The sequence below is a fragment of the Kogia breviceps genome, chromosome 4 (genome assembly GCF_026419965.1).
Source record: "Kogia breviceps isolate mKogBre1 chromosome 4, mKogBre1 haplotype 1, whole genome shotgun sequence".
Classification (NCBI taxonomy): Eukaryota; Metazoa; Chordata; class Mammalia; order Artiodactyla; family Physeteridae; genus Kogia; species Kogia breviceps.
In genome coordinates, this window is record NC_081313.1 from 183135763 (window position 1) to 183163603 (window position 27841).

The window sequence follows — 27841 nt, forward strand, 5'->3', positions numbered from 1 at the left end:
ATATGTGCCCGACCAAACACCTCCAGCGAGTCTCTCATTGGTTCCCCCTCTTGCAGTTCATCCTGCGGACAAATTGCAGACGGTACGAAAGAGGCATGGAAAGGCGCCGAGTCTCCAAGTGGGGAGATTGTTAGTAAGGGGGCCTGAATGGAGAACACGAGCACCCGGAGATGAAAACTGAGGTGAGTTTCAGAAAGCTTTCCCGATCCCACGGTGTAGCATCCGCTGGGTTTCCAATGAGTGCTTTCGCTGTCGGAAGATTGCGTTGAACCTGGAGAGTTGGGACCCATGGAATGGGGAGCACGCAGGATTCCTTTCAAGGGTCTGCATTTGCTTTCCCAACCTCACCAATCGTCTCAGCCCCAAGAGTGTCCAGCCTTATGTCTTCTGCCGCTGGGGCTGTAGATGTGGTCAATCCTGGTTGCATGCCAGTCCCTGAACGCATTTTGGAAGAATTTCTCTCTGTTTTGCCCTGCTTGTTTCTTCTTTATGTTGGAAATGTATCCTCAGAATGGGTCTGAGCTGATTTTCCCTGCTGGTTTTAGGCCGCTTTACACACACTTGATGCACTTACACAGAGATATCAAGACTTAGCTTTTAAGATGCTTACTAGTCGGATAGATACTTGTGCGATGAACAGGGTCTGGTGAGTCCAGTTGATTGAGCAAGGAGTAGGTCGTGTCCATTCCATATTCGGTTTTCGGAAGGGTATCTGTGCTCATTTCAAACTCGAGTTTTATGCGTCACCCCACCTCACCTTTCCCCTGAAGCAGGCATAAGTGTGTTTTCTAAAAGCGTGACTCTGTTCTGTTTGGGGATTCAGTGCATGGGGAGCGATTTTTACATTCCCTCGATAAGTGATATCATAAGTTTCTTTTTTTGTGGGACTTATTTCACTGAGGATGATCGTACCTAAATCCACTCAGGATGCTGCTACCAGCCTCATGACGTGGATTTCATGGCTGAGTGACACTCCATTGGACCTACGTAGCACCACTTGTCCACTTGTCCACTTGTCTTTGTCCACTTGTCCACTTGGCTCTTTCCTGGGATATGAAACGTGTACCGGAGTGGAGGTTCTTGTCAAGACAGCAGCCCTCAACTTTGGGGTCCCTGTGTCTGGTTGATTTTTTCATTTTCCCAAGGTCAACGCCCATGTGTGGAAGTGCCCTATGCTCTGTGGTTCTGTGTTTTACATGGTTTGGGAAAGAGGATACACTTGTGAAGATTGGCTGTTGGCCATTGACATCCCGCCCATCAGCTTAACAAGGCTCCCTTGACTCCGTGGGCTGTCCTGCCTTTCTGGTTTTTAGACTTTTTTCGCCTGGCCCTTTTGCCCCGGGGGGGAGCGAGAGATTTCTTTGTAGTGCTGATTTGCTCTCCCAGGTTGCTTGGTTGGCCAAAAAGGGCGTATGCGTTTTTTCCTGAATATATTCAGGAAAAAACGCATACGCCCTTTTTGGCCAACCGCATCATTGTCCACGTTCTGGCGCTTTTCATGTGCTATCGGGGCCATTCCGATGTACCCGTTGACATCCGTTTCCTGCAGTTCTGCCTTGCGTTCAGCGCCTCTTCGTAGCCTGACCTCAATATATTTTGGGGCGATAGTTATCGTTTAGAACTCTGCAGGTTTGGGAAGTGCAGTGCCCCTGAGCTCCATTTCCCAAGTCGCTTTTTTGTGAGTGGGACGCAACACGGCTGGATGGCTTCACGCCCTATTGTCGATCCGGGGTGGCAGGCTGAACCGCTGGTGAATTCTTCTTCGTGATGGGAAATGAGAGTGACATGTGCCCGACCAAACACCTCCAGCGAGTCTCTCATTGGTTCCCCCTCTTGCAGTTCATCCTGCGGACAAATTGCAGACAGTACGAAAGAGGCATGGAAAGGCGCCGAGTCTCCAAGTGGGGAGATTGTTAGTAAGGGGGCCTGAATGGAGAACACGAGCACCAGGAGATGAAAACTGAGGTGAGTTTCAGAAAGCTTTCCCGATCCCACGGTGTAGCAACCGCTGGGTTTCCAATGAGTGCTTTCGCTGTCGGAAGATTGCGTTAAACCTGGAGAGTTGGGACCCATGGAATGGGGAGCACGCAGGATTCCTTTCAAGGGTCTGCATTTGCTTTCCCAACCTCACCAATCGTCTCAGCCCCAAGAGTGTCCAGCCTTATGTCTTCTGCCGCTGGGGCTGTAGATGTGGTCAATCCTGGTTGCATGCCAGTCCCTGAACGCATTTTGGAAGAATTTCTCTCTGTTTTGCCCTGCTTGTTTCTTCTTTATGTTGGAAATGTATCCTCAGAATGGGTCTGAGCTGATTTTCCCTGCTGGTTTTAGGCCGCTTTACACACACTTGATGCACTTACACAGAGATATCAAGACTTAGCTTTTAAGATGCTTACTAGTCGGATAGATACTTGTGCGATGAACAGGGTCTGGTGAGTCCAGTTGATTGAGCAAGGAGTAGGTCGTGTCCATTCCATATTCGGTTTTCGGAAGGGTATCTGTGCTCATTTCAAACTCGAGTTTTATGCGTCACCCCACCTCACCTTTCCCCTGAAGCAGGCATAAGTGTGTTTTCTAAAAGCGTGACTCTGTTCTGTTTGGGGATTCAGTGCATGGGGAGCGATTTTTACATTCCCTCGATAAGTGATATCATAAGTTTCTTTTTTTGTGGGACTTATTTCACTGAGGATGATCGTACCTAAATCCACTCAGGATGCTGCTACCAGCCTCATGACGTGGATTTCATGGCTGAGTGACACTCCATTGGACCTACGTAGCACCACTTGTCCACTTGTCCACTTGTCTTTGTCCACTTGTCCACTCGTCTTTGTCCACTTGGCTCTTTCCTGGGATATGAAACGTGTACCGGAGTGGAGGTTCTTGTCAAGACAGCAGCCCTCAACTTTGGGGTCCCTGTGTCTGGTTGATTTTTTCATTTTCCCAAGGTCAACGCCCATGTGTGGAAGTGCCCTATGCTCTGTGGTTCTGTGTTTTACATGGTTTGGGAAAGAGGATACACTTGTGAAGATTGGCTGCTGGCCATTGACATCCCGCCCATCAGCTTAACAAGGCTCCCTTGACTCCGTGGGCTGTCCTGCCTTTTTGGTTTTTAGACTTTTTTCGCCTGGCCCTTTTGCCCCGGGGGTGGGCGAGAGATTTCTTTGTAGTGCTGATTTGCTCTCCCAGGTTGCTTGGTTGGCCAAAAAGGGCGTATGCGTTTTTTCCTGAATATATTCAGGAAAAAACGCATACGCCCTTTTTGGCCAACCGCATCATTGTCCACGTTCTGGCGCTTTTCATGTGCTATCGGGGCCATTCCGATGTACCCGTTGACATCCGTTTCCTGCAGTTCTGCCTTGCGTTCAGCGCCTCTTCGTAGCCTGACCTCAATATATTTTGGGGCGATAGTTATCGTTTAGAACTCTGCAGGTTTGGGAAGTGCAGTGCCCCTGAGCTCCATTTCCCAAGTCGCTTTTTTGTGAGTGGGACGCAACACGGCTGGATGGCTTCACGCCCTATTGTCGATCCGGGGTGGCAGGCTGAACCGCTGGTGAATTCTCCTTCGTGATGGGAAATGAGAGTGATATGTGCCCGACCAAACACCTCCAGCGAGTCTCTCATTGGTTCCCCCTCTTGCAGTTCATCCTGCGGACAAATTGCAGACGGTACGAAAGAGGCATGGAAAGGCGCCGAGTCTCCAAGTGGGGAGATTGTTAGTAAGGGGGCCTGAATGGAGAACACGAGCACCCGGAGATGAAAACTGAGGTGAGTTTCAGAAAGCTTTCCCGATCCCACGGTGTAGCATCCGCTGGGTTTCCAATGAGTGCTTTCGCTGTCGGAAGATTGCGTTGAACCTGGAGAGTTGGGACCCATGGAATGGGGAGCACGCAGGATTCCTTTCAAGGGTCTGCATTTGCTTTCCCAACCTCACCAATCGTCTCAGCCCCAAGAGTGTCCAGCCTTATGTCTTCTGCCGCTGGGGCTGTAGATGTGGTCAATCCTGGTTGCATGCCAGTCCCTGAACGCATTTTGGAAGAATTTCTCTCTGTTTTGCCCTGCTTGTTTCTTCTTTATGTTGGAAATGTATCCTCAGAATGGGTCTGAGCTGATTTTCCCTGCTGGTTTTAGGCCGCTTTACACACACTTGATGCACTTACACAGAGATATCAAGACTTAGCTTTTAAGATGCTTACTAGTCGGATAGATACTTGTGCGATGAACAGGGTCTGGTGAGTCCAGTTGATTGAGCAAGGAGTAGGTCGTGTCCATTCCATATTCGGTTTTCGGAAGGGTATCTGTGCTCATTTCAAACTCGAGTTTTATGCGTCACCCCACCTCACCTTTCCCCTGAAGCAGGCATAAGTGTGTTTTCTAAAAGCGTGACTCTGTTCTGTTTGGGGATTCAGTGCATGGGGAGCGATTTTTACATTCCCTCGATAAGTGATATCATAAGTTTCTTTTTTTGTGGGACTTATTTCACTGAGGATGATCGTACCTAAATCCACTCAGGATGCTGCTACCAGCCTCATGACGTGGATTTCATGGCTGAGTGACACTCCATTGGACCTACGTAGCACCACTTGTCCACTTGTCCACTTGTCTTTGTCCACTTGTCCACTTGGCTCTTTCCTGGGATATGAAACGTGTACCGGAGTGGAGGTTCTTGTCAAGACAGCAGCCCTCAACTTTGGGGTCCCTGTGTCTGGTTGATTTTTTCATTTTCCCAAGGTCAACGCCCATGTGTGGAAGTGCCCTATGCTCTGTGGTTCTGTGTTTTACATGGTTTGGGAAAGAGGATACACTTGTGAAGATTGGCTGTTGGCCATTGACATCCCGCCCATCAGCTTAACAAGGCTCCCTTGACTCCGTGGGCTGTCCTGCCTTTCTGGTTTTTAGACTTTTTTCGCCTGGCCCTTTTGCCCCCGGGGGGGGGGGGGGCGAGAGATTTCTTTGTAGTGCTGATTTGCTCTCCCAGGTTGCTTGGTTGGCCAAAAAGGGCGTATGCGTTTTTTCCTGAATATATTCAGGAAAAAACGCATACGCCCTTTTTGGCCAACCGCATCATTGTCCACGTTCTGGCGCTTTTCATGTGCTATCGGGGCCATTCCGATGTACCCGTTGACATCCGTTTCCTGCAGTTCTGCCTTGCGTTCAGCGCCTCTTCGTAGCCTGACCTCAATATATTTTGGGGCGATAGTTATCGTTTAGAACTCTGCAGGTTTGGGAAGTGCAGTGCCCCTGAGCTCCATTTCCCAAGTCGCTTTTTTGTGAGTGGGACGCAACACGGCTGGATGGCTTCACGCCCTATTGTCGATCCGGGGTGGCAGGCTGAACCGCTGGTGAATTCTTCTTCGTGATGGGAAATGAGAGTGACATGTGCCCGACCAAACACCTCCAGCGAGTCTCTCATTGGTTCCCCCTCTTGCAGTTCATCCTGCGGACAAATTGCAGACAGTACGAAAGAGGCATGGAAAGGCGCCGAGTCTCCAAGTGGGGAGATTGTTAGTAAGGGGGCCTGAATGGAGAACACGAGCACCAGGAGATGAAAACTGAGGTGAGTTTCAGAAAGCTTTCCCGATCCCACGGTGTAGCAACCGCTGGGTTTCCAATGAGTGCTTTCGCTGTCGGAAGATTGCGTTAAACCTGGAGAGTTGGGACCCATGGAATGGGGAGCACGCAGGATTCCTTTCAAGGGTCTGCATTTGCTTTCCCAACCTCACCAATCGTCTCAGCCCCAAGAGTGTCCAGCCTCATGTCTTCTGCCGCTGGGGCTGTAGATGTGGTCAATCCTGGTTGCATGCCAGTCCCTGAACGCATTTTGGAAGAATTTCTCTCTGTTTTGCCCTGCTTGTTTCTTCTTTATGTTGGAAATGTATCCTCAGAATGGGTCTGAGCTGATTTTCCCTGCTGGTTTTAGGCCGCTTTACACACACTTGATGCACTTACACAGAGATATCAAGACTTAGCTTTTAAGATGCTTACTAGTCGGATAGATACTTGTGCGATGAACAGGGTCTGGTGAGTCCAGTTGATTGAGCAAGGAGTAGGTCGTGTCCATTCCATATTCGGTTTTCGGAAGGGTATCTGTGCTCATTTCAAACTCGAGTTTTATGCGTCACCCCACCTCACCTTTCCCCTGAAGCAGGCATAAGTGTGTTTTCTAAAAGCGTGACTCTGTTCTGTTTGGGGATTCAGTGCATGGGGAGCGATTTTTACATTCCCTCGATAAGTGATATCATAAGTTTCTTTTTTTGTGGGACTTATTTCACTGAGGATGATCGTACCTAAATCCACTCAGGATGCTGCTACCAGCCTCATGACGTGGATTTCATGGCTGAGTGACACTCCATTGGACCTACGTAGCACCACTTGTCCACTTGTCCACTTGTCTTTGTCCACTTGTCCACTCGTCTTTGTCCACTTGGCTCTTTCCTGGGATATGAAACGTGTACCGGAGTGGAGGTTCTTGTCAAGACAGCAGCCCTCAACTTTGGGGTCCCTGTGTCTGGTTGATTTTTTCATTTTCCCAAGGTCAACGCCCATGTGTGGAAGTGCCCTATGCTCTGTGGTTCTGTGTTTTCCATGGTTTGGGAAAGAGGATACACTTGTGAAGATTGGCTGCTGGCCATTGACATCCCGCCCATCAGCTTAACAAGGCTCCCTTGACTCCGTGGGCTGTCCTGCCTTTTTGGTTTTTAGACTTTTTTCGCCTGGCCCTTTTGCCCCGGGGGTGGGCGAGAGATTTCTTTGTAGTGCTGATTTGCTCTCCCAGGTTGCTTGGTTGGCCAAAAAGGGCGTATGCGTTTTTTCCTGAATATATTCAGGAAAAAACGCATACGCCCTTTTTGGCCAACCGCATCATTGTCCACGTTCTGGCGCTTTTCATGTGCTATCGGGGCCATTCCGATGTACCCGTTGACATCCGTTTCCTGCAGTTCTGCCTTGCGTTCAGCGCCTCTTCGTAGCCTGACCTCAATATATTTTGGGGCGATAGTTATCGTTTAGAACTCTGCAGGTTTGGGAAGTGCAGTGCCCCTGAGCTCCATTTCCCAAGTCGCTTTTTTGTGAGTGGGACGCAACACGGCTGGATGGCTTCACGCCCTATTGTCGATCCGGGGTGGCAGGCTGAACCGCTGGTGAATTCTCCTTCGTGATGGGAAATGAGAGTGATATGTGCCCGACCAAACACCTCCAGCGAGTCTCTCATTGGTTCCCCCTCTTGCAGTTCATCCTGCGGACAAATTGCAGACGGTACGAAAGAGGCATGGAAAGGCGCCGAGTCTCCAAGTGGGGAGATTGTTAGTAAGGGGGCCTGAATGGAGAACACGAGCACCCGGAGATGAAAACTGAGGTGAGTTTCAGAAAGCTTTCCCGATCCCACGGTGTAGCATCCGCTGGGTTTCCAATGAGTGCTTTCGCTGTCGGAAGATTGCGTTGAACCTGGAGAGTTGGGACCCATGGAATGGGGAGCACGCAGGATTCCTTTCAAGGGTCTGCATTTGCTTTCCCAACCTCACCAATCGTCTCAGCCCCAAGAGTGTCCAGCCTTATGTCTTCTGCCGCTGGGGCTGTAGATGTGGTCAATCCTGGTTGCATGCCAGTCCCTGAACGCATTTTGGAAGAATTTCTCTCTGTTTTGCCCTGCTTGTTTCTTCTTTATGTTGGAAATGTATCCTCAGAATGGGTCTGAGCTGATTTTCCCTGCTGGTTTTAGGCCGCTTTACACACACTTGATGCACTTACACAGAGATATCAAGACTTAGCTTTTAAGATGCTTACTAGTCGGATAGATACTTGTGCGATGAACAGGGTCTGGTGAGTCCAGTTGATTGAGCAAGGAGTAGGTCGTGTCCATTCCATATTCGGTTTTCGGAAGGGTATCTGTGCTCATTTCAAACTCGAGTTTTATGCGTCACCCCACCTCACCTTTCCCCTGAAGCAGGCATAAGTGTGTTTTCTAAAAGCGTGACTCTGTTCTGTTTGGGGATTCAGTGCATGGGGAGCGATTTTTACATTCCCTCGATAAGTGATATCATAAGTTTCTTTTTTTGTGGGACTTATTTCACTGAGGATGATCGTACCTAAATCCACTCAGGATGCTGCTACCAGCCTCATGACGTGGATTTCATGGCTGAGTGACACTCCATTGGACCTACGTAGCACCACTTGTCCACTTGTCCACTTGTCTTTGTCCACTTGTCCACTTGGCTCTTTCCTGGGATATGAAACGTGTACCGGAGTGGAGGTTCTTGTCAAGACAGCAGCCCTCAACTTTGGGGTCCCTGTGTCTGGTTGATTTTTTCATTTTCCCAAGGTCAACGCCCATGTGTGGAAGTGCCCTATGCTCTGTGGTTCTGTGTTTTACATGGTTTGGGAAAGAGGATACACTTGTGAAGATTGGCTGTTGGCCATTGACATCCCGCCCATCAGCTTAACAAGGCTCCCTTGACTCCGTGGGCTGTCCTGCCTTTCTGGTTTTTAGACTTTTTTCGCCTGGCCCTTTTGCCCCCGGGGGGGGGGGGGGCGAGAGATTTCTTTGTAGTGCTGATTTGCTCTCCCAGGTTGCTTGGTTGGCCAAAAAGGGCGTATGCGTTTTTTCCTGAATATATTCAGGAAAAAACGCATACGCCCTTTTTGGCCAACCGCATCATTGTCCACGTTCTGGCGCTTTTCATGTGCTATCGGGGCCATTCCGATGTACCCGTTGACATCCGTTTCCTGCAGTTCTGCCTTGCGTTCAGCGCCTCTTCGTAGCCTGACCTCAATATATTTTGGGGCGATAGTTATCGTTTAGAACTCTGCAGGTTTGGGAAGTGCAGTGCCCCTGAGCTCCATTTCCCAAGTCGCTTTTTTGTGAGTGGGACGCAACACGGCTGGATGGCTTCACGCCCTATTGTCGATCCGGGGTGGCAGGCTGAACCGCTGGTGAATTCTTCTTCGTGATGGGAAATGAGAGTGACATGTGCCCGACCAAACACCTCCAGCGAGTCTCTCATTGGTTCCCCCTCTTGCAGTTCATCCTGCGGACAAATTGCAGACAGTACGAAAGAGGCATGGAAAGGCGCCGAGTCTCCAAGTGGGGAGATTGTTAGTAAGGGGGCCTGAATGGAGAACACGAGCACCAGGAGATGAAAACTGAGGTGAGTTTCAGAAAGCTTTCCCGATCCCACGGTGTAGCAACCGCTGGGTTTCCAATGAGTGCTTTCGCTGTCGGAAGATTGCGTTAAACCTGGAGAGTTGGGACCCATGGAATGGGGAGCACGCAGGATTCCTTTCAAGGGTCTGCATTTGCTTTCCCAACCTCACCAATCGTCTCAGCCCCAAGAGTGTCCAGCCTTATGTCTTCTGCCGCTGGGGCTGTAGATGTGGTCAATCCTGGTTGCATGCCAGTCCCTGAACGCATTTTGGAAGAATTTCTCTCTGTTTTGCCCTGCTTGTTTCTTCTTTATGTTGGAAATGTATCCTCAGAATGGGTCTGAGCTGATTTTCCCTGCTGGTTTTAGGCCGCTTTACACACACTTGATGCACTTACACAGAGATATCAAGACTTAGCTTTTAAGATGCTTACTAGTCGGATAGATACTTGTGCGATGAACAGGGTCTGGTGAGTCCAGTTGATTGAGCAAGGAGTAGGTCGTGTCCATTCCATATTCGGTTTTCGGAAGGGTATCTGTGCTCATTTCAAACTCGAGTTTTATGCGTCACCCCACCTCACCTTTCCCCTGAAGCAGGCATAAGTGTGTTTTCTAAAAGCGTGACTCTGTTCTGTTTGGGGATTCAGTGCATGGGGAGCGATTTTTACATTCCCTCGATAAGTGATATCATAAGTTTCTTTTTTTGTGGGACTTATTTCACTGAGGATGATCGTACCTAAATCCACTCAGGATGCTGCTACCAGCCTCATGACGTGGATTTCATGGCTGAGTGACACTCCATTGGACCTACGTAGCACCACTTGTCCACTTGTCCACTTGTCTTTGTCCACTTGTCCACTCGTCTTTGTCCACTTGGCTCTTTCCTGGGATATGAAACGTGTACCGGAGTGGAGGTTCTTGTCAAGACAGCAGCCCTCAACTTTGGGGTCCCTGTGTCTGGTTGATTTTTTCATTTTCCCAAGGTCAACGCCCATGTGTGGAAGTGCCCTATGCTCTGTGGTTCTGTGTTTTCCATGGTTTGGGAAAGAGGATACACTTGTGAAGATTGGCTGCTGGCCATTGACATCCCGCCCATCAGCTTAACAAGGCTCCCTTGACTCCGTGGGCTGTCCTGCCTTTTTGGTTTTTAGACTTTTTTCGCCTGGCCCTTTTGCCCCGGGGTTGGGCGAGAGATTTCTTTGTAGTGCTGATTTGCTCTCCCAGGTTGCTTGGTTGGCCAAAAAGGGCGTATGCGTTTTTTCCTGAATATATTCAGGAAAAAACGCATACGCCCTTTTTGGCCAACCGCATCATTGTCCACGTTCTGGCGCTTTTCATGTGCTATCGGGGCCATTCCGATGTACCCGTTGACATCCGTTTCCTGCAGTTCTGCCTTGCGTTCAGCGCCTCTTCGTAGCCTGACCTCAATATATTTTGGGGCGATAGTTATCGTTTAGAACTCTGCAGGTTTGGGAAGTGCAGTGCCCCTGAGCTCCATTTCCCAAGTCGCTTTTTTGTGAGTGGGACGCAACACGGCTGGATGGCTTCACGCCCTATTGTCGATCCGGGGTGGCAGGCTGAACCGCTGGTGAATTCTCCTTCGTGATGGGAAATGAGAGTGATATGTGCCCGACCAAACACCTCCAGCGAGTCTCTCATTGGTTCCCCCTCTTGCAGTTCATCCTGCGGACAAATTGCAGACGGTACGAAAGAGGCATGGAAAGGCGCCGAGTCTCCAAGTGGGGAGATTGTTAGTAAGGGGGCCTGAATGGAGAACACGAGCACCCGGAGATGAAAACTGAGGTGAGTTTCAGAAAGCTTTCCCGATCCCACGGTGTAGCATCCGCTGGGTTTCCAATGAGTGCTTTCGCTGTCGGAAGATTGCGTTGAACCTGGAGAGTTGGGACCCATGGAATGGGGAGCACGCAGGATTCCTTTCAAGGGTCTGCATTTGCTTTCCCAACCTCACCAATCGTCTCAGCCCCAAGAGTGTCCAGCCTTATGTCTTCTGCCGCTGGGGCTGTAGATGTGGTCAATCCTGGTTGCATGCCAGTCCCTGAACGCATTTTGGAAGAATTTCTCTCTGTTTTGCCCTGCTTGTTTCTTCTTTATGTTGGAAATGTATCCTCAGAATGGGTCTGAGCTGATTTTCCCTGCTGGTTTTAGGCCGCTTTACACACACTTGATGCACTTACACAGAGATATCAAGACTTAGCTTTTAAGATGCTTACTAGTCGGATAGATACTTGTGCGATGAACAGGGTCTGGTGAGTCCAGTTGATTGAGCAAGGAGTAGGTCGTGTCCATTCCATATTCGGTTTTCGGAAGGGTATCTGTGCTCATTTCAAACTCGAGTTTTATGCGTCACCCCACCTCACCTTTCCCCTGAAGCAGGCATAAGTGTGTTTTCTAAAAGCGTGACTCTGTTCTGTTTGGGGATTCAGTGCATGGGGAGCGATTTTTACATTCCCTCGATAAGTGATATCATAATTTTCTTTTTTTGTGGGACTTATTTCACTGAGGATGATCGTACCTAAATCCACTCAGGATGCTGCTACCAGCCTCATGACGTGGATTTCATGGCTGAGTGACACTCCATTGGACCTACGTAGCACCACTTGTCCACTTGTCCACTTGTCTTTGTCCACTTGTCCACTCGTCTTTGTCCACTTGGCTCTTTCCTGGGATATGAAACGTGTACCGGAGTGGAGGTTCTTGTCAAGACAGCAGCCCTCAACTTTGGGGTCCCTGTGTCTGGTTGATTTTTTCATTTTCCCAAGGTCAACGCCCATGTGTGGAAGTGCCCTATGCTCTGTGGTTCTGTGTTTTCCATGGTTTGGGAAAGAGGATACACTTGTGAAGATTGGCTGCTGGCCATTGACATCCCGCCCATCAGCTTAACAAGGCTCCCTTGACTCCGTGGGCTGTCCTGCCTTTTTGGTTTTTAGACTTTTTTCGCCTGGCCCTTTTGCCCCGGGGGTGGGCGAGAGATTTCTTTGTAGTGCTGATTTGCTCTCCCAGGTTGCTTGGTTGGCCAAAAAGGGCGTATGCGTTTTTTCCTGAATATATTCAGGAAAAAACGCATACGCCCTTTTTGGCCAACCGCATCATTGTCCACGTTCTGGCGCTTTTCATGTGCTATCGGGGCCATTCCGATGTACCCGTTGACATCCGTTTCCTGCAGTTCTGCCTTGCGTTCAGCGCCTCTTCGTAGCCTGACCTCAATATATTTTGGGGCGATAGTTATCGTTTAGAACTCTGCAGGTTTGGGAAGTGCAGTGCCCCTGAGCTCCATTTCCCAAGTCGCTTTTTTGTGAGTGGGACGCAACACGGCTGGATGGCTTCACGCCCTATTGTCGATCCGGGGTGGCAGGCTGAACCGCTGGTGAATTCTCCTTCGTGATGGGAAATGAGAGTGATATGTGCCCGACCAAACACCTCCAGCGAGTCTCTCATTGGTTCCCCCTCTTGCAGTTCATCCTGCGGACAAATTGCAGACGGTACGAAAGAGGCATGGAAAGGCGCCGAGTCTCCAAGTGGGGAGATTGTTAGTAAGGGGGCCTGAATGGAGAACACGAGCACCCGGAGATGAAAACTGAGGTGAGTTTCAGAAAGCTTTCCCGATCCCACGGTGTAGCATCCGCTGGGTTTCCAATGAGTGCTTTCGCTGTCGGAAGATTGCGTTGAACCTGGAGAGTTGGGACCCATGGAATGGGGAGCACGCAGGATTCCTTTCAAGGGTCTGCATTTGCTTTCCCAACCTCACCAATCGTCTCAGCCCCAAGAGTGTCCAGCCTTATGTCTTCTGCCGCTGGGGCTGTAGATGTGGTCAATCCTGGTTGCATGCCAGTCCCTGAACGCATTTTGGAAGAATTTCTCTCTGTTTTGCCCTGCTTGTTTCTTCTTTATGTTGGAAATGTATCCTCAGAATGGGTCTGAGCTGATTTTCCCTGCTGGTTTTAGGCCGCTTTACACACACTTGATGCACTTACACAGAGATATCAAGACTTAGCTTTTAAGATGCTTACTAGTCGGATAGATACTTGTGCGATGAACAGGGTCTGGTGAGTCCAGTTGATTGAGCAAGGAGTAGGTCGTGTCCATTCCATATTCGGTTTTCGGAAGGGTATCTGTGCTCATTTCAAACTCGAGTTTTATGCGTCACCCCACCTCACCTTTCCCCTGAAGCAGGCATAAGTGTGTTTTCTAAAAGCGTGACTCTGTTCTGTTTGGGGATTCAGTGCATGGGGAGCGATTTTTACATTCCCTCGATAAGTGATATCATAAGTTTCTTTTTTTGTGGGACTTATTTCACTGAGGATGATCGTACCTAAATCCACTCAGGATGCTGCTACCAGCCTCATGACGTGGATTTCATGGCTGAGTGACACTCCATTGGACCTACGTAGCACCACTTGTCCACTTGTCCACTTGTCTTTGTCCACTTGTCCACTTGGCTCTTTCCTGGGATATGAAACGTGTACCGGAGTGGAGGTTCTTGTCAAGACAGCAGCCCTCAACTTTGGGGTCCCTGTGTCTGGTTGATTTTTTCATTTTCCCAAGGTCAACGCCCATGTGTGGAAGTGCCCTATGCTCTGTGGTTCTGTGTTTTACATGGTTTGGGAAAGAGGATACACTTGTGAAGATTGGCTGTTGGCCATTGACATCCCGCCCATCAGCTTAACAAGGCTCCCTTGACTCCGTGGGCTGTCCTGCCTTTCTGGTTTTTAGACTTTTTTCGCCTGGCCCTTTTGCCCCGGGGGGGGGGGGGGCGAGAGATTTCTTTGTAGTGCTGATTTGCTCTCCCAGGTTGCTTGGTTGGCCAAAAAGGGCGTATGCGTTTTTTCCTGAATATATTCAGGAAAAAACGCATACGCCCTTTTTGGCCAACCGCATCATTGTCCACGTTCTGGCGCTTTTCATGTGCTATCGGGGCCATTCCGATGTACCCGTTGACATCCGTTTCCTGCAGTTCTGCCTTGCGTTCAGCGCCTCTTCGTAGCCTGACCTCAATATATTTTGGGGCGATAGTTATCGTTTAGAACTCTGCAGGTTTGGGAAGTGCAGTGCCCCTGAGCTCCATTTCCCAAGTCGCTTTTTTGTGAGTGGGACGCAACACGGCTGGATGGCTTCACGCCCTATTGTCGATCCGGGGTGGCAGGCTGAACCGCTGGTGAATTCTTCTTCGTGATGGGAAATGAGAGTGACATGTGCCCGACCAAACACCTCCAGCGAGTCTCTCATTGGTTCCCCCTCTTGCAGTTCATCCTGCGGACAAATTGCAGACAGTACGAAAGAGGCATGGAAAGGCGCCGAGTCTCCAAGTGGGGAGATTGTTAGTAAGGGGGCCTGAATGGAGAACACGAGCACCAGGAGATGAAAACTGAGGTGAGTTTCAGAAAGCTTTCCCGATCCCACGGTGTAGCAACCGCTGGGTTTCCAATGAGTGCTTTCGCTGTCGGAAGATTGCGTTAAACCTGGAGAGTTGGGACCCATGGAATGGGGAGCACGCAGGATTCCTTTCAAGGGTCTGCATTTGCTTTCCCAACCTCACCAATCGTCTCAGCCCCAAGAGTGTCCAGCCTTATGTCTTCTGCCGCTGGGGCTGTAGATGTGGTCAATCCTGGTTGCATGCCAGTCCCTGAACGCATTTTGGAAGAATTTCTCTCTGTTTTGCCCTGCTTGTTTCTTCTTTATGTTGGAAATGTATCCTCAGAATGGGTCTGAGCTGATTTTCCCTGCTGGTTTTAGGCCGCTTTACACACACTTGATGCACTTACACAGAGATATCAAGACTTAGCTTTTAAGATGCTTACTAGTCGGATAGATACTTGTGCGATGAACAGGGTCTGGTGAGTCCAGTTGATTGAGCAAGGAGTAGGTCGTGTCCATTCCATATTCGGTTTTCGGAAGGGTATCTGTGCTCATTTCAAACTCGAGTTTTATGCGTCACCCCACCTCACCTTTCCCCTGAAGCAGGCATAAGTGTGTTTTCTAAAAGCGTGACTCTGTTCTGTTTGGGGATTCAGTGCATGGGGAGCGATTTTTACATTCCCTCGATAAGTGATATCATAAGTTTCTTTTTTTGTGGGACTTATTTCACTGAGGATGATCGTACCTAAATCCACTCAGGATGCTGCTACCAGCCTCATGACGTGGATTTCATGGCTGAGTGACACTCCATTGGACCTACGTAGCACCACTTGTCCACTTGTCCACTTGTCTTTGTCCACTTGTCCACTCGTCTTTGTCCACTTGGCTCTTTCCTGGGATATGAAACGTGTACCGGAGTGGAGGTTCTTGTCAAGACAGCAGCCCTCAACTTTGGGGTCCCTGTGTCTGGTTGATTTTTTCATTTTCCCAAGGTCAACGCCCATGTGTGGAAGTGCCCTATGCTCTGTGGTTCTGTGTTTTCCATGGTTTGGGAAAGAGGATACACTTGTGAAGATTGGCTGCTGGCCATTGACATCCCGCCCATCAGCTTAACAAGGCTCCCTTGACTCCGTGGGCTGTCCTGCCTTTTTGGTTTTTAGACTTTTTTCGCCTGGCCCTTTTGCCCCGGGGGTGGGCGAGAGATTTCTTTGTAGTGCTGATTTGCTCTCCCAGGTTGCTTGGTTGGCCAAAAAGGGCGTATGCGTTTTTTCCTGAATATATTCAGGAAAAAACGCATACGCCCTTTTTGGCCAACCGCATCATTGTCCACGTTCTGGCGCTTTTCATGTGCTATCGGGGCCATTCCGATGTACCCGTTGACATCCGTTTCCTGCAGTTCTGCCTTGCGTTCAGCGCCTCTTCGTAGCCTGACCTCAATATATTTTGGGGCGATAGTTATCGTTTAGAACTCTGCAGGTTTGGGAAGTGCAGTGCCCCTGAGCTCCATTTCCCAAGTCGCTTTTTTGTGAGTGGGACGCAACACGGCTGGATGGCTTCACGCCCTATTGTCGATCCGGGGTGGCAGGCTGAACCGCTGGTGAATTCTCCTTCGTGATGGGAAATGAGAGTGATATGTGCCCGACCAAACACCTCCAGCGAGTCTCTCATTGGTTCCCCCTCTTGCAGTTCATCCTGCGGACAAATTGCAGACGGTACGAAAGAGGCATGGAAAGGCGCCGAGTCTCCAAGTGGGGAGATTGTTAGTAAGGGGGCCTGAATGGAGAACACGAGCACCCGGAGATGAAAACTGAGGTGAGTTTCAGAAAGCTTTCCCGATCCCACGGTGTAGCATCCGCTGGGTTTCCAATGAGTGCTTTCGCTGTCGGAAGATTGCGTTGAACCTGGAGAGTTGGGACCCATGGAATGGGGAGCACGCAGGATTCCTTTCAAGGGTCTGCATTTGCTTTCCCAACCTCACCAATCGTCTCAGCCCCAAGAGTGTCCAGCCTTATGTCTTCTGCCGCTGGGGCTGTAGATGTGGTCAATCCTGGTTGCATGCCAGTCCCTGAACGCATTTTGGAAGAATTTCTCTCTGTTTTGCCCTGCTTGTTTCTTCTTTATGTTGGAAATGTATCCTCAGAATGGGTCTGAGCTGATTTTCCCTGCTGGTTTTAGGCCGCTTTACACACACTTGATGCACTTACACAGAGATATCAAGACTTAGCTTTTAAGATGCTTACTAGTCGGATAGATACTTGTGCGATGAACAGGGTCTGGTGAGTCCAGTTGATTGAGCAAGGAGTAGGTCGTGTCCATTCCATATTCGGTTTTCGGAAGGGTATCTGTGCTCATTTCAAACTCGAGTTTTATGCGTCACCCCACCTCACCTTTCCCCTGAAGCAGGCATAAGTGTGTTTTCTAAAAGCGTGACTCTGTTCTGTTTGGGGATTCAGTGCATGGGGAGCGATTTTTACATTCCCTCGATAAGTGATATCATAAGTTTCTTTTTTTGTGGGACTTATTTCACTGAGGATGATCGTACCTAAATCCACTCAGGATGCTGCTACCAGCCTCATGACGTGGATTTCATGGCTGAGTGACACTCCATTGGACCTACGTAGCACCACTTGTCCACTTGTCCACTTGTCTTTGTCCACTTGTCCACTTGGCTCTTTCCTGGGATATGAAACGTGTACCGGAGTGGAGGTTCTTGTCAAGACAGCAGCCCTCAACTTTGGGGTCCCTGTGTCTGGTTGATTTTTTCATTTTCCCAAGGTCAACGCCCATGTGTGGAAGTGCCCTATGCTCTGTGGTTCTGTGTTTTACATGGTTTGGGAAAGAGGATACACTTGTGAAGATTGGCTGTTGGCCATTGACATCCCGCCCATCAGCTTAACAAGGCTCCCTTGACTCCGTGGGCTGTCCTGCCTTTCTGGTTTTTAGACTTTTTTCGCCTGGCCCTTTTGCCCCCGGGGGGGGGGGGGGCGAGAGATTTCTTTGTAGTGCTGATTTGCTCTCCCAGGTTGCTTGGTTGGCCAAAAAGGGCGTATGCGTTTTTTCCTGAATATATTCAGGAAAAAACGCATACGCCCTTTTTGGCCAACCGCATCATTGTCCACGTTCTGGCGCTTTTCATGTGCTATCGGGGCCATTCCGATGTACCCGTTGACATCCGTTTCCTGCAGTTCTGCCTTGCGTTCAGCGCCTCTTCGTAGCCTGACCTCAATATATTTTGGGGCGATAGTTATCGTTTAGAACTCTGCAGGTTTGGGAAGTGCAGTGCCCCTGAGCTCCATTTCCCAAGTCGCTTTTTTGTGAGTGGGACGCAACACGGCTGGATGGCTTCACGCCCTATTGTCGATCCGGGGTGGCAGGCTGAACCGCTGGTGAATTCTTCTTCGTGATGGGAAATGAGAGTGACATGTGCCCGACGAAACACCTCCAGCGAGTCTCTCATTGGTTCCCCCTCTTGCAGTTCATCCTGCGGACAAATTGCAGACAGTACGAAAGAGGCATGGAAAGGCGCCGAGTCTCCAAGTGGGGAGATTGTTAGTAAGGGGGCCTGAATGGAGAACACGAGCACCAGGAGATGAAAACTGAGGTGAGTTTCAGAAAGCTTTCCCGATCCCACGGTGTAGCAACCGCTGGGTTTCCAATGAGTGCTTTCGCTGTCGGAAGATTGCGTTAAACCTGGAGAGTTGGGACCCATGGAATGGGGAGCACGCAGGATTCCTTTCAAGGGTCTGCATTTGCTTTCCCAACCTCACCAATCGTCTCAGCCCCAAGAGTGTCCAGCCTTATGTCTTCTGCCGCTGGGGCTGTAGATGTGGTCAATCCTGGTTGCATGCCAGTCCCTGAACGCATTTTGGAAGAATTTCTCTCTGTTTTGCCCTGCTTGTTTCTTCTTTATGTTGGAAATGTATCCTCAGAATGGGTCTGAGCTGATTTTCCCTGCTGGTTTTAGGCCGCTTTACACACACTTGATGCACTTACACAGAGATATCAAGACTTAGCTTTTAAGATGCTTACTAGTCGGATAGATACTTGTGCGATGAACAGGGTCTGGTGAGTCCAGTTGATTGAGCAAGGAGTAGGTCGTGTCCATTCCATATTCGGTTTTCGGAAGGGTATCTGTGCTCATTTCAAACTCGAGTTTTATGCGTCACCCCACCTCACCTTTCCCCTGAAGCAGGCATAAGTGTGTTTTCTAAAAGCGTGACTCTGTTCTGTTTGGGGATTCAGTGCATGGGGAGCGATTTTTACATTCCCTCGATAAGTGATATCATAAGTTTCTTTTTTTGTGGGACTTATTTCACTGAGGATGATCGTACCTAAATCCACTCAGGATGCTGCTACCAGCCTCATGACGTGGATTTCATGGCTGAGTGACACTCCATTGGACCTACGTAGCACCACTTGTCCACTTGTCCACTTGTCTTTGTCCACTTGTCCACTTGGCTCTTTCCTGGGATATGAAACGTGTACCGGAGTGGAGGTTCTTGTCAAGACAGCAGCCCTCAACTTTGGGGTCCCTGTGTCTGGTTGATTTTTTCATTTTCCCAAGGTCAACGCCCATGTGTGGAAGTGCCCTATGCTCTGTGGTTCTGTGTTTTACATGGTTTGGGAAAGAGGATACACTTGTGAAGATTGGCTGTTGGCCATTGACATCCCGCCCATCAGCTTAACAAGGCTCCCTTGACTCCGTGGGCTGTCCTGCCTTTCTGGTTTTTAGACTTTTTTCGCCTGGCCCTTTTGCCCCCGGGGGGGGGGGGCGAGAGATTTCTTTGTAGTGCTGATTTGCTCTCCCAGGTTGCTTGGTTGGCCAAAAAGGGCGTATGCGTTTTTTCCTGAATATATTCAGGAAAAAACGCATACGCCCTTTTTGGCCAACCGCATCATTGTCCACGTTCTGGCGCTTTTCATGTGCTATCGGGGCCATTCCGATGTACCCGTTGACATCCGTTTCCTGCAGTTCTGCCTTGCGTTCAGCGCCTCTTCGTAGCCTGACCTCAATATATTTTGGGGCGATAGTTATCGTTTAGAACTCTGCAGGTTTGGGAAGTGCAGTGCCCCTGAGCTCCATTTCCCAAGTCGCTTTTTTGTGAGTGGGACGCAACACGGCTGGATGGCTTCACGCCCTATTGTCGATCCGGGGTGGCAGGCTGAACCGCTGGTGAATTCTTCTTCGTGATGGGAAATGAGAGTGACATGTGCCCGACCAAACACCTCCAGCGAGTCTCTCATTGGTTCCCCCTCTTGCAGTTCATCCTGCGGACAAATTGCAGACAGTACGAAAGAGGCATGGAAAGGCGCCGAGTCTCCAAGTGGGGAGATTGTTAGTAAGGGGGCCTGAATGGAGAACACGAGCACCAGGAGATGAAAACTGAGGTGAGTTTCAGAAAGCTTTCCCGATCCCACGGTGTAGCAACCGCTGGGTTTCCAATGAGTGCTTTCGCTGTCGGAAGATTGCGTTAAACCTGGAGAGTTGGGACCCATGGAATGGGGAGCACGCAGGATTCCTTTCAAGGGTCTGCATTTGCTTTCCCAACCTCACCAATCGTCTCAGCCCCAAGAGTGTCCAGCCTCATGTCTTCTGCCGCTGGGGCTGTAGATGTGGTCAATCCTGGTTGCATGCCAGTCCCTGAACGCATTTTGGAAGAATTTCTCTCTGTTTTGCCCTGCTTGTTTCTTCTTTATGTTGGAAATGTATCCTCAGAATGGGTCTGAGCTGATTTTCCCTGCTGGTTTTAGGCCGCTTTACACACACTTGATGCACTTACACAGAGATATCAAGACTTAGCTTTTAAGATGCTTACTAGTCGGATAGATACTTGTGCGATGAACAGGGTCTGGTGAGTCCAGTTGATTGAGCAAGGAGTAGGTCGTGTCCATTCCATATTCGGTTTTCGGAAGGGTATCTGTGCTCATTTCAAACTCGAGTTTTATGCGTCACCCCACCTCACCTTTCCCCTGAAGCAGGCATAAGTGTGTTTTCTAAAAGCGTGACTCTGTTCTGTTTGGGGATTCAGTGCATGGGGAGCGATTTTTACATTCCCTCGATAAGTGATATCATAAGTTTCTTTTTTTGTGGGACTTATTTCACTGAGGATGATCGTACCTAAATCCACTCAGGATGCTGCTACCAGCCTCATGACGTGGATTTCATGGCTGAGTGACACTCCATTGGACCTACGTAGCACCACTTGTCCACTTGTCCACTTGTCTTTGTCCACTTGTCCACTCGTCTTTGTCCACTTGGCTCTTTCCTGGGATATGAAACGTGTACCGGAGTGGAGGTTCTTGTCAAGACAGCAGCCCTCAACTTTGGGGTCCCTGTGTCTGGTTGATTTTTTCATTTTCCCAAGGTCAACGCCCATGTGTGGAAGTGCCCTATGCTCTGTGGTTCTGTGTTTTCCATGGTTTGGGAAAGAGGATACACTTGTGAAGATTGGCTGCTGGCCATTGACATCCCGCCCATCAGCTTAACAAGGCTCCCTTGACTCCGTGGGCTGTCCTGCCTTTTTGGTTTTTAGACTTTTTTCGCCTGGCCCTTTTGCCCCGGGGGTGGGGGAGAGATTTCTTTGTAGTGCTGATTTGCTCTCCCAGGTTGCTTGGTTGGCCAAAAAGGGCGTATGCGTTTTTTCCTGAATATATTCAGGAAAAAACGCATACGCCCTTTTTGGCCAACCGCATCATTGTCCACGTTCTGGCGCTTTTCATGTGCTATCGGGGCCATTCCGATGTACCCGTTGACATCCGTTTCCTGCAGTTCTGCCTTGCGTTCAGCGCCTCTTCGTAGCCTGACCTCAATATATTTTGGGGCGATAGTTATCGTTTAGAACTCTGCAGGTTTGGGAAGTGCAGTGCCCCTGAGCTCCATTTCCCAAGTCGCTTTTTTGTGAGTGGGACGCAACACGGCTGGATGGCTTCACGCCCTATTGTCGATCCGGGGTGGCAGGCTGAACCGCTGGTGAATTCTCCTTCGTGATGGGAAATGAGAGTGATATGTGCCCGACCAAACACCTCCAGCGAGTCTCTCATTGGTTCCCCCTCTTGCAGTTCATCCTGCGGACAAATTGCAGACGGTACGAAAGAGGCATGGAAAGGCGCCGAGTCTCCAAGTGGGGAGATTGTTAGTAAGGGGGCCTGAATGGAGAACACGAGCACCCGGAGATGAAAACTGAGGTGAGTTTCAGAAAGCTTTCCCGATCCCACGGTGTAGCATCCGCTGGGTTTCCAATGAGTGCTTTCGCTGTCGGAAGATTGCGTTGAACCTGGAGAGTTGGGACCCATGGAATGGGGAGCACGCAGGATTCCTTTCAAGGGTCTGCATTTGCTTTCCCAACCTCACCAATCGTCTCAGCCCCAAGAGTGTCCAGCCTTATGTCTTCTGCCGCTGGGGCTGTAGATGTGGTCAATCCTGGTTGCATGCCAGTCCCTGAACGCATTTTGGAAGAATTTCTCTCTGTTTTGCCCTGCTTGTTTCTTCTTTATGTTGGAAATGTATCCTCAGAATGGGTCTGAGCTGATTTTCCCTGCTGGTTTTAGGCCGCTTTACACACACTTGATGCACTTACACAGAGATATCAAGACTTAGCTTTTAAGATGCTTACTAGTCGGATAGATACTTGTGCGATGAACAGGGTCTGGTGAGTCCAGTTGATTGAGCAAGGAGTAGGTCGTGTCCATTCCATATTCGGTTTTCGGAAGGGTATCTGTGCTCATTTCAAACTCGAGTTTTATGCGTCACCCCACCTCACCTTTCCCCTGAAGCAGGCATAAGTGTGTTTTCTAAAAGCGTGACTCTGTTCTGTTTGGGGATTCAGTGCATGGGGAGCGATTTTTACATTCCCTCGATAAGTGATATCATAAGTTTCTTTTTTTGTGGGACTTATTTCACTGAGGATGATCGTACCTAAATCCACTCAGGATGCTGCTACCAGCCTCATGACGTGGATTTCATGGCTGAGTGACACTCCATTGGACCTACGTAGCACCACTTGTCCACTTGTCCACTTGTCTTTGTCCACTTGTCCACTTGGCTCTTTCCTGGGATATGAAACGTGTACCGGAGTGGAGGTTCTTGTCAAGACAGCAGCCCTCAACTTTGGGGTCCCTGTGTCTGGTTGATTTTTTCATTTTCCCAAGGTCAACGCCCATGTGTGGAAGTGCCCTATGCTCTGTGGTTCTGTGTTTTACATGGTTTGGGAAAGAGGATACACTTGTGAAGATTGGCTGTTGGCCATTGACATCCCGCCCATCAGCTTAACAAGGCTCCCTTGACTCCGTGGGCTGTCCTGCCTTTCTGGTTTTTAGACTTTTTTCGCCTGGCCCTTTTGCCCCCGGGGGGGGGGGGGCGAGAGATTTCTTTGTAGTGCTGATTTGCTCTCCCAGGTTGCTTGGTTGGCCAAAAAGGGCGTATGCGTTTTTTCCTGAATATATTCAGGAAAAAACGCATACGCCCTTTTTGGCCAACCGCATCATTGTCCACGTTCTGGCGCTTTTCATGTGCTATCGGGGCCATTCCGATGTACCCGTTGACATCCGTTTCCTGCAGTTCTGCCTTGCGTTCAGCGCCTCTTCGTAGCCTGACCTCAATATATTTTGGGGCGATAGTTATCGTTTAGAACTCTGCAGGTTTGGGAAGTGCAGTGCCCCTGAGCTCCATTTCCCAAGTCGCTTTTTTGTGAGTGGGACGCAACACGGCTGGATGGCTTCACGCCCTATTGTCGATCCGGGGTGGCAGGCTGAACCGCTGGTGAATTCTTCTTCGTGATGGGAAATGAGAGTGACATGTGCCCGACCAAACACCTCCAGCGAGTCTCTCATTGGTTCCCCCTCTTGCAGTTCATCCTGCGGACAAATTGCAGACAGTACGAAAGAGGCATGGAAAGGCGCCGAGTCTCCAAGTGGGGAGATTGTTAGTAAGGGGGCCTGAATGGAGAACACGAGCACCAGGAGATGAAAACTGAGGTGAGTTTCAGAAAGCTTTCCCGATCCCACGGTGTAGCAACCGCTGGGTTTCCAATGAGTGCTTTCGCTGTCGGAAGATTGCGTTAAACCTGGAGAGTTGGGACCCATGGAATGGGGAGCACGCAGGATTCCTTTCAAGGGTCTGCATTTGCTTTCCCAACCTCACCAATCGTCTCAGCCCCAAGAGTGTCCAGCCTTATGTCTTCTGCCGCTGGGGCTGTAGATGTGGTCAATCCTGGTTGCATGCCAGTCCCTGAACGCATTTTGGAAGAATTTCTCTCTGTTTTGCCCTGCTTGTTTCTTCTTTATGTTGGAAATGTATCCTCAGAATGGGTCTGAGCTGATTTTCCCTGCTGGTTTTAGGCCGCTTTACACACACTTGATGCACTTACACAGAGATATCAAGACTTAGCTTTTAAGATGCTTACTAGTCGGATAGATACTTGTGCGATGAACAGGGTCTGGTGAGTCCAGTTGATTGAGCAAGGAGTAGGTCGTGTCCATTCCATATTCGGTTTTCGGAAGGGTATCTGTGCTCATTTCAAACTCGAGTTTTATGCGTCACCCCACCTCACCTTTCCCCTGAAGCAGGCATAAGTGTGTTTTCTAAAAGCGTGACTCTGTTCTGTTTGGGGATTCAGTGCATGGGGAGCGATTTTTACATTCCCTCGATAAGTGATATCATAAGTTTCTTTTTTTGTGGGACTTATTTCACTGAGGATGATCGTACCTAAATCCACTCAGGATGCTGCTACCAGCCTCATGACGTGGATTTCATGGCTGAGTGACACTCCATTGGACCTACGTAGCACCACTTGTCCACTTGTCCACTTGTCTTTGTCCACTTGTCCACTCGTCTTTGTCCACTTGGCTCTTTCCTGGGATATGAAACGTGTACCGGAGTGGAGGTTCTTGTCAAGACAGCAGCCCTCAACTTTGGGGTCCCTGTGTCTGGTTGATTTTTTCATTTTCCCAAGGTCAACGCCCATGTGTGGAAGTGCCCTATGCTCTGTGGTTCTGTGTTTTCCATGGTTTGGGAAAGAGGATACACTTGTGAAGATTGGCTGCTGGCCATTGACATCCCGCCCATCAGCTTAACAAGGCTCCCTTGACTCCGTGGGCTGTCCTGCCTTTTTGGTTTTTAGACTTTTTTCGCCTGGCCCTTTTGCCCCGGGGTTGGGCGAGAGATTTCTTTGTAGTGCTGATTTGCTCTCCCAGGTTGCTTGGTTGGCCAAAAAGGGCGTATGCGTTTTTTCCTGAATATATTCAGGAAAAAACGCATACGCCCTTTTTGGCCAACCGCATCATTGTCCACGTTCTGGCGCTTTTCATGTGCTATCGGGGCCATTCCGATGTACCCGTTGACATCCGTTTCCTGCAGTTCTGCCTTGCGTTCAGCGCCTCTTCGTAGCCTGACCTCAATATATTTTGGGGCGATAGTTATCGTTTAGAACTCTGCAGGTTTGGGAAGTGCAGTGCCCCTGAGCTCCATTTCCCAAGTCGCTTTTTTGTGAGTGGGACGCAACACGGCTGGATGGCTTCACGCCCTATTGTCGATCCGGGGTGGCAGGCTGAACCGCTGGTGAATTCTCCTTCGTGATGGGAAATGAGAGTGATATGTGCCCGACCAAACACCTCCAGCGAGTCTCTCATTGGTTCCCCCTCTTGCAGTTCATCCTGCGGACAAATTGCAGACGGTACGAAAGAGGCATGGAAAGGCGCCGAGTCTCCAAGTGGGGAGATTGTTAGTAAGGGGGCCTGAATGGAGAACACGAGCACCCGGAGATGAAAACTGAGGTGAGTTTCAGAAAGCTTTCCCGATCCCACGGTGTAGCATCCGCTGGGTTTCCAATGAGTGCTTTCGCTGTCGGAAGATTGCGTTGAACCTGGAGAGTTGGGACCCATGGAATGGGGAGCACGCAGGATTCCTTTCAAGGGTCTGCATTTGCTTTCCCAACCTCACCAATCGTCTCAGCCCCAAGAGTGTCCAGCCTTATGTCTTCTGCCGCTGGGGCTGTAGATGTGGTCAATCCTGGTTGCATGCCAGTCCCTGAACGCATTTTGGAAGAATTTCTCTCTGTTTTGCCCTGCTTGTTTCTTCTTTATGTTGGAAATGTATCCTCAGAATGGGTCTGAGCTGATTTTCCCTGCTGGTTTTAGGCCGCTTTACACACACTTGATGCACTTACACAGAGATATCAAGACTTAGCTTTTAAGATGCTTACTAGTCGGATAGATACTTGTGCGATGAACAGGGTCTGGTGAGTCCAGTTGATTGAGCAAGGAGTAGGTCGTGTCCATTCCATATTCGGTTTTCGGAAGGGTATCTGTGCTCATTTCAAACTCGAGTTTTATGCGTCACCCCACCTCACCTTTCCCCTGAAGCAGGCATAAGTGTGTTTTCTAAAAGCGTGACTCTGTTCTGTTTGGGGATTCAGTGCATGGGGAGCGATTTTTACATTCCCTCGATAAGTGATATCATAAGTTTCTTTTTTTGTGGGACTTATTTCACTGAGGATGATCGTACCTAAATCCACTCAGGATGCTGCTACCAGCCTCATGACGTGGATTTCATGGCTGAGTGACACTCCATTGGACCTACGTAGCACCACTTGTCCACTTGTCCACTTGTCTTTGTCCACTTGTCCACTCGTCTTTGTCCACTTGGCTCTTTCCTGGGATATGAAACGTGTACCGGAGTGGAGGTTCTTGTCAAGACAGCAGCCCTCAACTTTGGGGTCCCTGTGTCTGGTTGATTTTTTCATTTTCCCAAGGTCAACGCCCATGTGTGGAAGTGCCCTATGCTCTGTGGTTCTGTGTTTTCCATGGTTTGGGAAAGAGGATACACTTGTGAAGATTGGCTGCTGGCCATTGACATCCCGCCCATCAGCTTAACAAGGCTCCCTTGACTCCGTGGGCTGTCCTGCCTTTTTGGTTTTTAGACTTTTTTCGCCTGGCCCTTTTGCCCCGGGGGTGGGCGAGAGATTTCTTTGTAGTGCTGATTTGCTCTCCCAGGTTGCTTGGTTGGCCAAAAAGGGCGTATGCGTTTTTTCCTGAATATATTCAGGAAAAAACGCATACGCCCTTTTTGGCCAACCGCATCATTGTCCACGTTCTGGCGCTTTTCATGTGCTATCGGGGCCATTCCGATGTACCCGTTGACATCCGTTTCCTGCAGTTCTGCCTTGCGTTCAGCGCCTCTTCGTAGCCTGACCTCAATATATTTTGGGGCGATAGTTATCGTTTAGAACTCTGCAGGTTTGGGAAGTGCAGTGCCCCTGAGCTCCATTTCCCAAGTCGCTTTTTTGTGAGTGGGACGCAACACGGCTGGATGGCTTCACGCCCTATTGTCGATCCGGGGTGGCAGGCTGAACCGCTGGTGAATTCTCCTTCGTGATGGGAAATGAGAGTGATATGTGCCCGACCAAACACCTCCAGCGAGTCTCTCATTGGTTCCCCCTCTTGCAGTTCATCCTGCGGACAAATTGCAGACGGTACGAAAGAGGCATGGAAAGGCGCCGAGTCTCCAAGTGGGGAGATTGTTAGTAAGGGGGCCTGAATGGAGAACACGAGCACCCGGAGATGAAAACTGAGGTGAGTTTCAGAAAGCTTTCCCGATCCCACGGTGTAGCATCCGCTGGGTTTCCAATGAGTGCTTTCGCTGTCGGAAGATTGCGTTGAACCTGGAGAGTTGGGACCCATGGAATGGGGAGCACGCAGGATTCCTTTCAAGGGTCTGCATTTGCTTTCCCAACCTCACCAATCGTCTCAGCCCCAAGAGTGTCCAGCCTTATGTCTTCTGCCGCTGGGGCTGTAGATGTGGTCAATCCTGGTTGCATGCCAGTCCCTGAACGCATTTTGGAAGAATTTCTCTCTGTTTTGCCCTGCTTGTTTCTTCTTTATGTTGGAAATGTATCCTCAGAATGGGTCTGAGCTGATTTTCCCTGCTGGTTTTAGGCCGCTTTACACACACTTGATGCACTTACACAGAGATATCAAGACTTAGCTTTTAAGATGCTTACTAGTCGGATAGATACTTGTGCGATGAACAGGGTCTGGTGAGTCCAGTTGATTGAGCAAGGAGTAGGTCGTGTCCATTCCATATTCGGTTTTCGGAAGGGTATCTGTGCTCATTTCAAACTCGAGTTTTATGCGTCACCCCACCTCACCTTTCCCCTGAAGCAGGCATAAGTGTGTTTTCTAAAAGCGTGACTCTGTTCTGTTTGGGGATTCAGTGCATGGGGAGCGATTTTTACATTCCCTCGATAAGTGATATCATAAGTTTCTTTTTTTGTGGGACTTATTTCACTGAGGATGATCGTACCTAAATCCACTCAGGATGCTGCTACCAGCCTCATGACGTG